Raw genomic sequence first — 13187 nt, forward strand, 5'->3', positions numbered from 1 at the left:
TCTCAAGCTTTGGTCAATAATGGAGACTTTGTTTCCTTTGGGCTAGTTTTTCCAGCTGAAGCTAAAGGTGGGCCCCACCATCACCAAGGGGAAGGGAAGCCGGCAGGGCAGACTGGAAGTTCCAGCTCTGTTTCACCACCAGAAAAGGCTAGATCCAGTTTTATCATACCTCATCACAGTGAGTGTTCATTTTCCTCCTGAAGAAAATCCTAAACAGCCTCACATGGAGAAGGATTATACCTCTTGTTATATGACTTGAGAAACATTCATCGCAGAATCTTGTTCTTTCTGACCAAAGAGTAGTATATTTAAATTAAATCTACCATACTAGCTGAAAGGGGGCTTATCTTGACTATTTAGGATATGGCACTAGCCTTAGGGTGGTTTTTGTTTGTTTGTTTGTTTTGTTTTGTTTTTGCTTTGTTTTGTTTTAGGGCCACACCTGTGGCATATGGAGGTTTCCAGGCTAGGTATTGAATTGGAGCTGCAGCCACCGGCCTCCACCACAGCCACAGCAATGCAGTATCTGAGCCTTGTCTGCGACCTGCACCACAGCTCATGGCAATGCCAGATCCTTAACTCGCTGAGTCAGGCCATGGATTGAACCTCTTTCCTCATGGATGCTGGTCAGATTTGTTTCTGCTGAGCCATGATGGAAACTCCAGGGTGTTCATTTTTAATCCCTCTCTCCTGCTGGCCGGGGGATAAATAAGAGACTCTCATCTGCACAATCAGAAAGATGAAGATAAGAAATGGAATCAGAAGAGGAAAGAAAAGTGGTTTTTGAAGAGAACTGGTAGCATATGTTTGAGTCTCTTCCCAACTTACTTCGCATCTCTAATCTTTAAAGAAATACTTGTGTTATGAGTTGAATTGTGTCCCCTTCCTCAAAACTCATACACTGAAGTCTTAACCCTTGGAGGGCTACCTTATTTGGAAGGAAGGTCTTTGCAGATGTAACTCATTAAGATAAGGTCATACTGGAGTAGAGCGGGCCCCTAATCCAAAACAGGACCAGTGTCCTCATCAAAAAGGGAAAAGTGGACACAGACACACATACAGGGAGAACGCCAGAGGGAGGTGAAGGCGGAGATCAGTGTGATGCAGCTGCAAGCTAAGGAACATCAAAGATGGCCAGCCAGCCTCCGCAAGCTACACAGGAGACCAAGAAGAGACTTTTCCTCAGGGTCCTCAGAAGGAACCAACCTGTTGACACCGTGATCTTGGACTTCTGGACTCCACAACTGGGAAAAAATAAATCTCTGTCATTTAAGCCATGAAGTTAGTGCTACTTTGTAATGGCAGACCTACCAGATAAATATAATTTGAAACCTGGTGCCTGAATTGTAACTAGGGGGTATCTTGCCTGCAGAGTGGCTGAGACCACTCTGGGAGGGCTCACTTTTCTCACCAGGAAAGTGAGCATCGTTGATGGATGAGTTTCCGAGTCACTGCTGCTGAGAAATGGCTGATATTAAGAAGCCTGCACAGGAAGGAAGTTTCCAGCCTTGAGCAGCCCTTTTGTGCAAATGCCAGGGTCTGGGATCACAAACCCTGCTTTGGGTCTTTCCCCACCGTGGTGGTCCCCACCTGGATTCCTTTATAAAATCCCATTACCTCTGTGCCATTCCCCGAACCACTGAAGAAGAGGAGAGTGTTGTTGTTAATGGTATTCACATTTAATGAGGCCAGAACATTAATATTGATGATACTATTAGTAATATTAATGATGCAGTTATTAATATTAAAGAGGATATGCCTATCTTTATCAGAGATAAAATCTGAAAACCTTGGAAAACTTAAAATCTGTGATATTATTTAAAATCACAGCTACTGGTGTTCATTTATGGACACCTATAATTTATATATATATATATATTTTTTTTTTTTTTTGTCTTTTTGTCTTTTTGCCATTTCTTGGGCCACTTCCATGGCATATGGAGGTTCCCAGGCTAGGGGTCGAATCGGAGCTGTAGCCGCCAGCCTACACCACAGCCACAGCAAGGCAGGATCCGAGCCACGTCTGCGACCCACATCACAGCTCACAGCAATGCCGGATCATTAACCCACTGAGCAAGGCCAGGGATTGAACCCACAACCTCATGGTTCCTAGTCAGATTCGTTAACCACTGCGCCACGACAGGAACTCCTATAATTTATATTTTATTTTATTTTACTTTACTTTATTTTTTGTCTTTTTAGGCCCACACCTTTGGCACATGGAGGTTCCCAGGCTAGGGGTCAAATTGGAGCTGCAGCCACTGGCCTACACCACAGCCACAGCAATGCCAGATCCAAGACACATCTGCTGCCTACACCACAGGTCACGCCAATGCTGGATCCTTAACCCACTGAGCAAGGCCAGGGATCAAACTTGCATCCTCATGGATACCAGTCAGGTTCATTTCCACTGAGCCAAGACAGAAAAGCCTGTAACACCTGTAATTTAAATCATTTCTATAAGTCAGACTATAATGTAACTCTTGGCAACCTAAATGGTTGACAAATCCTCGTGCTTTAAATAATGAAAGAAAATGATTGAGTTCCCTAATCTAACACTTTTTTCTGTCTTCTCCTTACCAGGCATCTTTATTTTAAGTCAATTTTCCCGGGCTTGCAGATTCATAGATCCTAAATTTAATGAACCTCATCAAATAATGTGTACAAAATAGTACATATCTAACTGCTTATTCACATAGATTTTTTGTTTTTCGCTGCACCCACAGCACATGCAAGTCCCAGGCCAGGGGTCGAATGAATCCAAGCCACAGCTGTGACCTGTGGATCCCCAGGCCAGGGATCAAATCTGCACCTCAGCAGCTACCCAAGGTGCTGCAGAGACAGCACTGGATCCTTAACACACTGCACCATAGCAGAAGCTCCCACAAATGGATTTTTAAATCATACTCTCATTTAGGAGGAAAAAAAGCTCCACTCTCATATGTACCTGTACAAGCTAAGAGAGAGGAGTTGGTACATCATGACGGACAAGAAAAGGGATGGCAGATGGACACTAAAGAGTGTAGAAAAATCTAAAGAAGACAGAGCAAGGAAGCCCAGAGCAAAAGCAGATGCTAACTTAAACTGAAGGTAAATTAACAGCAAGAAATAAAAAAGAGATGAGACAAATGGGATGGGGTTGGAAGATCTCCTATATGAATGAATGATTTTTGAGTTCACAGCAAATACTACTTTGATTCCAAGAAACTCGTCTATAAAATGATTCATGTCAACCACCTCTGGATACAGCCAGCGTGGGAACAATGAAAATTACCTTGTTTCCTAAACTTGCTATATTATCAATTTTGTATTTAATGATGTTAAGTCGTGACATGTGCAGAATTCCAGCAAGACATCTTTGCGTAATTTCACGGGAAGTACATTTAGCATAAGCGCTATTTGGAGGATCTGGAAAGGAACGTTCTCGGAGCCTGTTTGCCGAGCTGCTGCCTGGAACATGATGTGGGGCTGGGATGAAAGCAGGTTGGCAGGTGATCAGCCTGTCTTGGACAGACTATTTCAAATAAGTGCCTGTATATTACTTTATAAGCTTCTGCAGCTTTGACTTTAATAGAGTTTTAATATTTTAAACATGTTTAAAGTTCACATGTTTTTACACAGAGGCTCAAACTGGATCCAAGTTTTTCCAGTCCTGCTATTGCCATGAGAAGCTGCAAGGCAGGGCTTGTTTTTAGTTCCTTTGTCATCACTGAAGAGCGGCGCCTGTGGCCGATCTTCTTGGCCCTGGCTACGATGGGAACTGTGGCATGATGCAGAGGTTGGCTGTGTCTGGTCATTTGGCTGTGACAGCTCTACATAAGTCCCTGAAATTGCCAACTTCCGAGCCATCCCTAGAGACCTGAGTCCTGGCTTCTCCTTGGCCGCTCTGAAGACTGGACATCACACAGGACAAGGTCAAGGCGACATAAGCACCTCTAGGGTTCAAGTACCAAGCTCTTCTCTATTGACAGACAGTGTGGGTGCTTGAAACATGCCACTAATTAAACGCCTGATTTGTAGAATATTGTCTTGATTGTAGTAAAGAATGAATATTTTAATGAGTTTCTAAATATCTACAGGTAGGAGGAAAATGTCAATAACTTTTTCTGGGTGGGTTTTTTTTTTTTTTTTTTTTTTTTTTTTTGCTTTTTGGGGCTGCACCCTTGGCATATGTAAGTTCCCAGAATAGGGGTTGAATTGGAGCTACAGCTGCTGGCCTACACCACAACCACAGCAACTCGGGATCCGAGCAGCGTCTGTGACCCACACTACAGCTCATGGCAACGCTGGAACCTTTAACCCACTGAGTGAGGCCAGGGATCAAGCCCTCGGCCTCATGGATACTAGCTGGGCTCGTTACCCCTGAGCCATGGGAACTTCCTGGTTTCAGTTTTTTAATACCATAGGTGGCTTAAGTTTGGGATTTACGAACTAAAGGATTTTGCTGGTATTGAGAGATTTTTTTTTTCCTCTGACTTCTCCTCAGCTCATTTCTAACTCTTCCATGTTTGCATTCAGTTGATTCCTCTCCCACCACTTGACTGTCCGGGGGGGTGGGGAGCATGTCCAGACACCTATTTGCAAACTCATAGAAAGATGGCTTGACAGCCCAGGGACACAGGTCCAGGTTTGTAATGGCAGAGTGAGCCCTCTTAATCCCCAATTACTTGTTCGTTCAACTCATCACTCTGAATCAATGATCTGGAATCATCATCATGATGATAATCACCTTGTAGTTTAAAAAGTGTTTCAGGAGTTCCCTGGTGGCACAACAGGATCCAATATTGTCACTGCTGTGGTGAGGGTTCAATCCCCAGCCAGGGAACTCTGCATGCCACAGACAAGGCCAAAAAACTAAACATAAAAAATAAAAAAAAAATAAAATAAGGAGTTCCCATTGTGGCACAGAGATAACAAACCTGACTACTATCCATGAGGATGTGGGTTCGATCCCTACCCTTGCTCAGTGGGTTAAGGATCTGGCATTGCCATGAGCTGTGGTATAGGTCATGGATGCGGCTCGGATCCAGCATTGCTTTGGCTGTGGTGTAGGCTGGTAGCTACAGATCTGATTGGACCCCTAGCCTGGGAATTTCCATATGCTGCAGGTATGGCCCTAAAAACTAGAATAGAATAGAATAGAATAGAATAGAATAGAATAGAATGAAAATAAAATAAATAAACAGGTTTTCTATGCACAGAATCTTCTTCCAGGCCCTTGACCTTGTGAGGCAGTCATTATTACCATGAGCATCTCAACACATATCTAAACAGAAGATCTGTGAGAAGCCTAATATGCCTAAGAGCACAGGGATGGACCACAGTAGCCTAGAGCAGAGACTCGGATGGTAGCCCATTTACTGATCTTGCATAGAGTGAACCTGTCTTTGGAGAGCTGCCCTCTCAGTGTTTGGGCACCTTTGTTCAGGAAGCTCATAGTATTAGTGATCTCTCTCATTCTCTCTTTTTTTTTTCACGGCATGTGAAGATTCCTAGGCTAGGGGTAGAATCAGAGCTACAGCTGCCGACTCCACAGCCACAGCAACACAGGATCTGCACTGTGTCTGCGACCTACACCACAGCTCATGGCAACACCAGATCCTCAACCCACTGAGCTAGGCCAGGGATCGAACCTGCATCCTCATGGGTACTAGGCAGGTTCGTTTCTGATGTGCCACAACGGGAACTCCATAGCGTTGGTTCTTAACAAGCAGATTTCTCCACCTACCACTACCCACATGCCCATGATATTCTTTTTCTTGAAGATGAGAAAGGGCTACTTTGCAGACAGGCTCTGGGCTTCAGACATCAGGCCTTGGAAAGCCAGGGCTTCAACCCTCTGGGCTTCCTGCCCTTCCTCTTACTCTTCACTCTTTTCTCTGGTCTCCTCTGGCTGCTTGAGTCCTTCTGCTTCCTGCCACGTGATCCTGGGCAAGTTATTTCACTTTCCTGTATTTTAGGTTTCCCCACATGTGAAATGCAGAGGATAATAATGGAATTGCCTCCTTAGGATCGTTATGTAGGTTGAATGCATTTCAAATGAAGTTTCACATGAATGTTTAAAAACACGTATTTGGAAGAGATTTCTTGGAATCCCTGGGGAGAGCTTTCCTGTTCTGCTTCCAGGACTTCTTCTTGGATGAGGGAACCCAGGCAGCGTGCAGAAGCTGTTCTCTCTAAGGACGACAGTGCAGCTGTGTCTGCTGGCAAACACTGATTTCCTGCTACTCTCATGAGCTGGTTTAGAAAAGTCATTTAAAGTAGTTGCTCTCAGAGTTCCTGTCTTGGCTCAGCGGAAACAAATCTGACTAGTATCCATGAGGACGCAGGTTTGATCCCTGGCCTCGATCAGTGGTTAAGGATCTGGCATTGCCATGAGCTGTGGTGTAGGTCACAGACACAGCTCAGATCCTGCATTGCTGTGGCTGTGGTGTAGACCGGCAGCTATGGCTCCTATTTGACCCCTGGCCTGGGAAGCTCCATATGCCATGGGTGTGGCCTTTAAAAGATAAATAAATAAAATAATAAAATAAAATAAAATAAAAACCTGCTTAAAAATAAGCTTCCTCCCAAGGTAATGTTGTCATAAGGGTTGAGATTCTCTGGCTTAACAAACAGCGTTAGCATCACGGAAAAAAGCAAAACATCTCCTCCGTTTTGTCTCCTGCAAAGAATGTCACCTGCAGCTCCCTGAGGGGTCTCCACGTCCCCAGAGCAGCACCGCAGCCTCAATGTACATAAAGCTCTGACCCTGTTCATCACTACCCTCTTCAATTCATGCCCGATTCTGCCATGCAATTAATAGTTGGCTTTAAAAGCTCTCCCTCCTCAAAACATTCTTGGGTAGGTATTTAGTCTTTTAATTAGTCCAATAAAAATATTTCTAAACTGGGAGTTCCCATCATGGCGAATCAGAAATGAATCCAACTAGGAACAATGAGGTTTCAGGTTCGATCCCTGGCCTCACTCAGTGGGTTCAGGATCTAGCATTGCCAATGAGCTGTGGTGTAGGTTGCAGATGCAGCTTGGATCTGACGTTGCTGTGGCTGTGGTGTAGGTCAGCAGCAACAGCTCCAATTAGACCCCTAGCCTGGGAATCTCCATATGCCGTGGGTGCAGCCCTGAAAAGACAAAAGACAAAATAATAATAATAATAATAATAATTTCTAAACTGTACAATTGTAAGGCAACTAGAGATAGCCTGGAATGTTAGGGAACCAAGGCAGGCAGTCACCGGGTATGTAATCTATTTGAGAATAAGGAGACAGTTGCATAAAGACAAATAAAAAGTCAACAGAAGGTTGGGAACTTGATTAATTACTACCTCCACACTGAGTATATTCAGCTAGGGGCACATGGGAAAAGACCAAAATACACAGTCTTTGGATTGGATCCTATTTATCTGATTACTTATCTAGACTGAAAGCAAAAGAAACTTGGGACTTGTGGTCCTGCCCCTCATAGCCCTTGAAGACCATGAGTCTTTGGGGAAAGGACCGCCAAAGAGATCTGAGTGCTTTTTGCTGGTGTCAACCTGCCTAAGGCAGGTTCCAGGACACACGCACAGAGCACCCGCGATTCAATGTCATTTAAACTGTGCAGCTGGGTCACCACACACTTAATCCTGGGCGGGCAAAGGTGAAGCAAACATTTATTAATACAGCCCAAGATGTCAGTGGCCCAATATTTGGAACTACAAAGGCATGGCCACGATTTGATCTCCATGTCAAACACACAAACCAAAAAAAATGACCTAAGCCTTTTCTATTGGTTCTACTTTTCCAGAAATCAGGCTTTTGTGTTAGTGGTGGGCGGGTTTTGAGGTGGCCCCACGGTTTATATTTGCAAAGGACTCCGATGGAGTTCCTCTGAGGGGACCCCACCTTCAAACTGCCAGGCTAACACGTTGGATGCTTTGGCTGTATTTTTAAAGCGCTTACCAAAGAGAATTCAGCTTATCAGCCTGCCACAGGGAGAGGCTTTGTGAACTGAAAGCCTTGCCTTCGGAATTTTCAAACTGATGGCCAATTGAGCCAGATTGGGCAAAAGCGACTCAGGTTTCACAAATTTAGGAATGTTTGTTTAAATCTTTCAAACATATGTTGCCACAGCTGTGTTTAGCATGAAATTACGATGAAAATAATCCTAATGAAAATGACAGCATATTTATATAATGCCTTCCATCCAACAAGCGCCAAGCCTGCGACACAGCTGATCTCATTAGGCCTAAGTTCCTTTGAGCCATAACGTAAATATTAGTTCCAATTTGCAGATGCAGAAATTGGGACGTGAGCAAGATGATTTACATCGAAGGAGATTCAGTTATAACGAGCCTGCCTCTCGCCTCTGTGGAATAAGTTGCAATTGAATCAGAAACTCTGAAGGGGCTGGGGGGGGTAACAGCAAGGCCACTTTTCTCCAAGTTCCCTACATGGGTTGCTTTGTCCTAGTAGTGTGGGGGGGGGGAGGGGATGCAGAGCATCCTAGCAGAGATGTTTCTGGAATACATTTTCTAGGAATTCACTGATGGATCTACAGGCAGATATTATCTCCTCAACACACAGCAGCAAGGGTGAGAGTTGAGAAGGTGGCAGAAAGTTTTATATCTTGGGTTTCAGTGAAACATGAGGCACAGGAAGGAGGAGGCTAATTCCGAACCCCACACATCCAGGACCGAGCTTCAGCATCTGACCTGCTCTTCTCAGCATCTTCACGCGACGCATCTTTTTAAAATGTTGGCGGTTGGTAAGGACGTTTGATGCAATGTCCAGCGTGGGCTCAGATCCTTCCTTCTGCTGGGTCTCCGGAAGGTTGTCCTTTCCTAAATCGAAATGCACTTTATGTATTTATTTTTGGGCTATTTAGGGCAGCACCCATGGCATATGGAGGTTTCCAGGCTAGGGGTCTAATCGGAGCTGCAGCTGCTGGCCTACACCACAGCCACAGCAACGCTGGATCCTTAATCCACTGAGCAATGCCTGGGATCGAACCTGCATCCTCATGGTTCCTAGTCAGATTCATTTCCACTGAGCTATGACAGGTGACAAAGTTAACTCAAGCCTGCAAGCCTACAGCAGGCCGGTTGCCGTGGGTTTCTGCCCACTGATGGCTAAGTCCTGCCTTGTGCCCTCTTCCTTGCAGAAGGCAGCTGTGAGATGTGACCTTCTAACTCTGGACTCAAACCCCCAACCCAAGAAGCTGCATGGTCCCCGGACACTAGAGAGTTTACCCTGTACTAGTTTGGACTTCGCTTTCAGCAACGTATTTGGAATTATAGCTTTAAAGTAGAAAAGCAAAGCTCTGCTTTATCTCTGCCGGTCAGTCCTGCTGTTAGGTAAACGTGCTTTCCAAATTCAGTAAGAAATTGCCTCCCTTCTCTTCTGAAAAAAACATTCCACGAAGCCAGTTTTGGCCAAAACCTGAATTACATCTGCCCAGGAAAAGACATTCTCTGGAAAGAGAGGAGGAAAACAACCTTTTTGAATCTCATATAGACTTGATCTAAATATGAACTCTCAAAGTGCCATCCCGTATTCAATTTTAGTAAAAATGTACTTTCTCATACATGGAGTGAGGCTTTTATTTCCAAATTCCTTTTTGCCGTGAGATGACAGATGGAAATCGTGGGGTAGGCTGGAGATAATTGAGGTTTTTTCCAGCAAGTGGACCCAGCCTCTTACTAGCCTTGGTCATGGCTTCTCTTGACCAGGGAAAGTCACTCAACCTTCCTGAACCTCAGTTTTCTTGTATGTAAGATGCAGACAAAATTGTCGTGAAGATTAAGCTTTGTCACAGAGCTTGCCCAAATTTGACCCTGAATGAATGGCCATTTCCTTCATCCACAGTTTTCCAGATACACTCCTCCCCTAGATCTACAAAGGTTTCCCAAATCGGTGTGTATTTAATAGATAGCGTGGGAGTTCCTGCTGTGGCACAGTGGGTTAAGAATCCAACTGCAGTGGCCTGAGTCACTGTAGAAGCGTGGGTTGATCCCTGGCCTGGGAATTTCCATATGCTGTGGTTATGGCCATTAAAAAAAAAGTGTGTGTGTGTGTGTGTGTGTGTTTGTGCACGTGTATATGTGTGTATGTCTGGACTAGATATACCAGAATATCCATAGCATTTATCTCTGGGAAGTTGAATAATAAACCATTTTTATTTTCTCCTTGGTTCGCTTCTAATTTGCTAAATCCACCTTCATTTAAAATGAAGATATAGGGAGTTCCTGTTGTGGCTCAGTTGTATCTGACTAATATCCATGAGGACTCGGATTCAATCCCCTGCTTCACTCAGTGGGCAAGGATCTGGCATTGCCATGAGCTGTGGTGTAGGTCGCAGATGTGACTAGGATCCCTCATTGCTGGTGGCTGTGGTGTAGGCCGGCAGCTGCAGCTCTGATTCAACACCTACCCTGGGAACTTCTATATGTCACAGGTGTGGCCCTAAAAAAAGACAAAAAATTAAAGACAATGAAATGAAGATGTAGATTTTTTAAAAGCTAATTTTTAGAAAAATCACTGTGTAGCTCTCTTTTCTTTGGGAAAAGCAACATCAAGTCTCAAATATTTAGAGCTGTAAAAACCACTAATCATTAGAAAGGGCTACTCCCAATTTTCTAATTATACATGAAAGGAAACTGAGGCCCACAGAGATCATTCTTTTTTTTAGGGCTGAACCCACGGCACATGAAAATTCCCACGCTAGGGGTCCAATTGGAGCTGCAGCTGCCAGCCTACACCACAGCCACAGCAATGCAGGATCCAAGCCACATCTGTGACCTACACCACAGCTCACAGCAATGATGGATCCTTAACCCACTGAGCAAGGGCAGGGATTGAACCCGCATCCTCCTGGATCCTAGTTGTGTTCATTAACTGCTGAGCCAGGAAGGGAACTCCCCAAAGAGATCATTTTTATCTGAAGACTCCAATGTGAAGTGAGGCTGGAACCCTCTTCCTAGAGTCACCAGGACCCAGAATTCTCCAGCCCATGAACATGAATGAGGTGGTAGTTGGATCCTAAGTTTTCTGCTCAGTACCCCCAACAGTTAGGTGTCTGCCCTGCTTGCTGATGCCCCCGATTTGTACAGATCTGTCCAGGTAGAGTTAACTGGTCTCTTTAGAGGTCACTAAGCTATTTGACAGGTGTGCAACTTATATTAAGGGCTTTGCCATACTGCTTTTGTCAGGGTCCCCAAAATGGGAGGTTGAGAAGCAGGGCCTGAGGGCAAGGTGAATAAGGCACTTATCTTGGGCACCAAAGCTCAGTAGTCAAGATAAATAAGGTTTTCATGGAATATTTTTAAAAATCAAAACTGATGGAAAAAATATTAATGAAAAAATATCAAAATTTGAAGTAAAGTTTGTGGGATAGACTAAGAAATAGATACTGGTCTCTGTCTCTGATCCCTGGCAAAGAATTGCTAAAGCCTTTGTAATTTCCTGAGCTACGAGATCATCTTTTGTTACTCATGAAGTCCCCCTTTCAACCATGCATGAGTTGATCCTAAGAAGGTGACTCTGAGAGACAGGAGGTGGCGAAGTGTGGGTGCCAGGCACCCCACTTGCAGTTGGCATCTCACGTGAGTGCCATCTTGTTGGTCAGGAGCCCTTAACCCATGGGATCTGCCTCGCCCACTCACTCCAGGAGTTAGTGCCAGGATTGAATCAAACTGTGGGACACTCAACTGGTATTGGGGAGTTGGAGAATCAGTGTGGAGGCATTCCCACTGTGACTCAGTGGGTTAAGAAGCCAGCTCGTATCCATGAGGATGCGGGTTCGATCCCTGGCCTCACTCAGTGGGTTAAGAATCCAGTGCTCGGAGTTCCTGTCATAGCACAGTGGTTAACGAATCTGACTAGGAACCATGAGGTTGCGGGTTCGATCCCTGCCCTTGCTCAGTGGGTTAACGATCCGGCGTTGCCGTGAGCTGTGGTGTAGGTTGCAGACGCGGCTCAGATCCCTCGTTGCTGTGGCTATGGTATAGGCTGGCGACTACAGCTCCGATTAGACCCCTAGCCTGGGAACCTCCATAGGCCGCTAGAAGCAGCCCTCGAAAAAGGCAAAAAGACAGAAAAAAAAAAAAAAAAAAGAATCCAGTGCTGCTGCAACTATGGCATCGGTCACAGAGGGTGCTCTGATCTGGTGTGGCTATGGCTGTGGTGTAGGCTGGCAGCTGCAGCTCTGATTCGACCCCTAGCCTGCAAGCTTCCATAGGCCATAGGTGTGGCCCTAAAAAGAAAGAAAAAAAGAGAGAGAATTGGTGTGGAAAAAATGACCAGTATACACTGTGTGTGTTGCCGGGGGGTGGGGGGAATATACATTTAGTGTCAGAAGTGAGGTAAGAAAACACACAGGATCCGTTCCGTTCCGTTGCTGGCAGAAGCCATAACGGAGTCAGTGGCAAGTGGAAGGAGAGTCATACGGAACCCATCTTTTTGGAAAAGTTTGATATTTTGTTTATCATGGATTGCTGGTGTCAATTTAAAAAAAAATATATCGCACTAAAACATTTATCCAAGTGACCAAAGTTCTTGGCTAATTCAATGAATAAATAAATAAATAAAATATGGTCAGAGTAATCAAGTCCATAATTGAAGCAAAGCCTGGGCTCTGGATTTCTGTTTTTGGCCATGGCCACAGCAAGCGAAGTTCCCCAGCCAAGCCTCGAACCCGAGCCACAGCAGTGACAATGCTAGATCCTTAACCCACTAAGCCACCGGGGAACACTGGCTCTGGATTCCTTGTCTGAACAAGGAGCCTTGGAGAATGAACTGCTGCACAGTCAAGTGCTTGCCCTCTTCCCAGATCCCAGGGCAACAGGGCTTTTCTCCTTTGTAGACCCTCCCAGCTTCTCAACATCCAGATCCAATCTCTAACAAACAGCACCACAAAAAGGCAAAGGACTTGAATCCCAGTGAGGTTTTCGCCAGATACAGTCAAAGGTCTGCCTATGACGTGGAACTGGGCAGATGGAGGTCCTGGAGTGCCTACAAAGCTGCCCAGGAAGCAGCTGCCCAGAGAGGGAGCTAGAGGAGGACTCAGGGAAATGGACCAGATAATCCCAGGTCCCTGGGCTAAGAGACAGACATCAACTCATGGCGACTCAGGTGACAGTGGCCCTGCTTAATTCCATGTTAGAGCCTTAAAGGCATCAGCTTAGAAAAGAGCAGTTCAGTGGACCTAGA

The 13187-nt window shown here is 45.1% G+C and overlaps 1 protein-coding gene across 3 annotated transcripts in view; it reads right to left on the minus strand.

The window, feature by feature from the left end:
- LOC110262135 (uncharacterized) overlaps positions 1-13187 on the minus strand; it is a 285706-nt gene that overhangs the window by 22631 nt on the left and 249888 nt on the right. The window contains exon 3 of one of the 3 annotated variants that reach the window (XR_014812787.1): positions 7231-8821. The exons of 1 other annotated variant lie outside the window; for it this stretch is intronic. The gene's annotated coding sequence lies outside the window, so the exon portion shown is untranslated. Of the gene's footprint in view, positions 1-7230; positions 8822-13187 lie in introns of those variants that run through there. One more of the 3 variants, XR_014812783.1, reaches the window with a different exon arrangement.

This window comes from Sus scrofa, chromosome 8 (genome assembly GCF_054392235.1).
Source record: "Sus scrofa isolate SSC_HxYL_T2T_F1_AM1 chromosome 8, Sscrofa_HxYL_maternal_Yorkshire_Landrace_v2.0, whole genome shotgun sequence".
In the NCBI taxonomy this organism is placed as follows: domain Eukaryota; kingdom Metazoa; phylum Chordata; class Mammalia; order Artiodactyla; family Suidae; genus Sus; species Sus scrofa.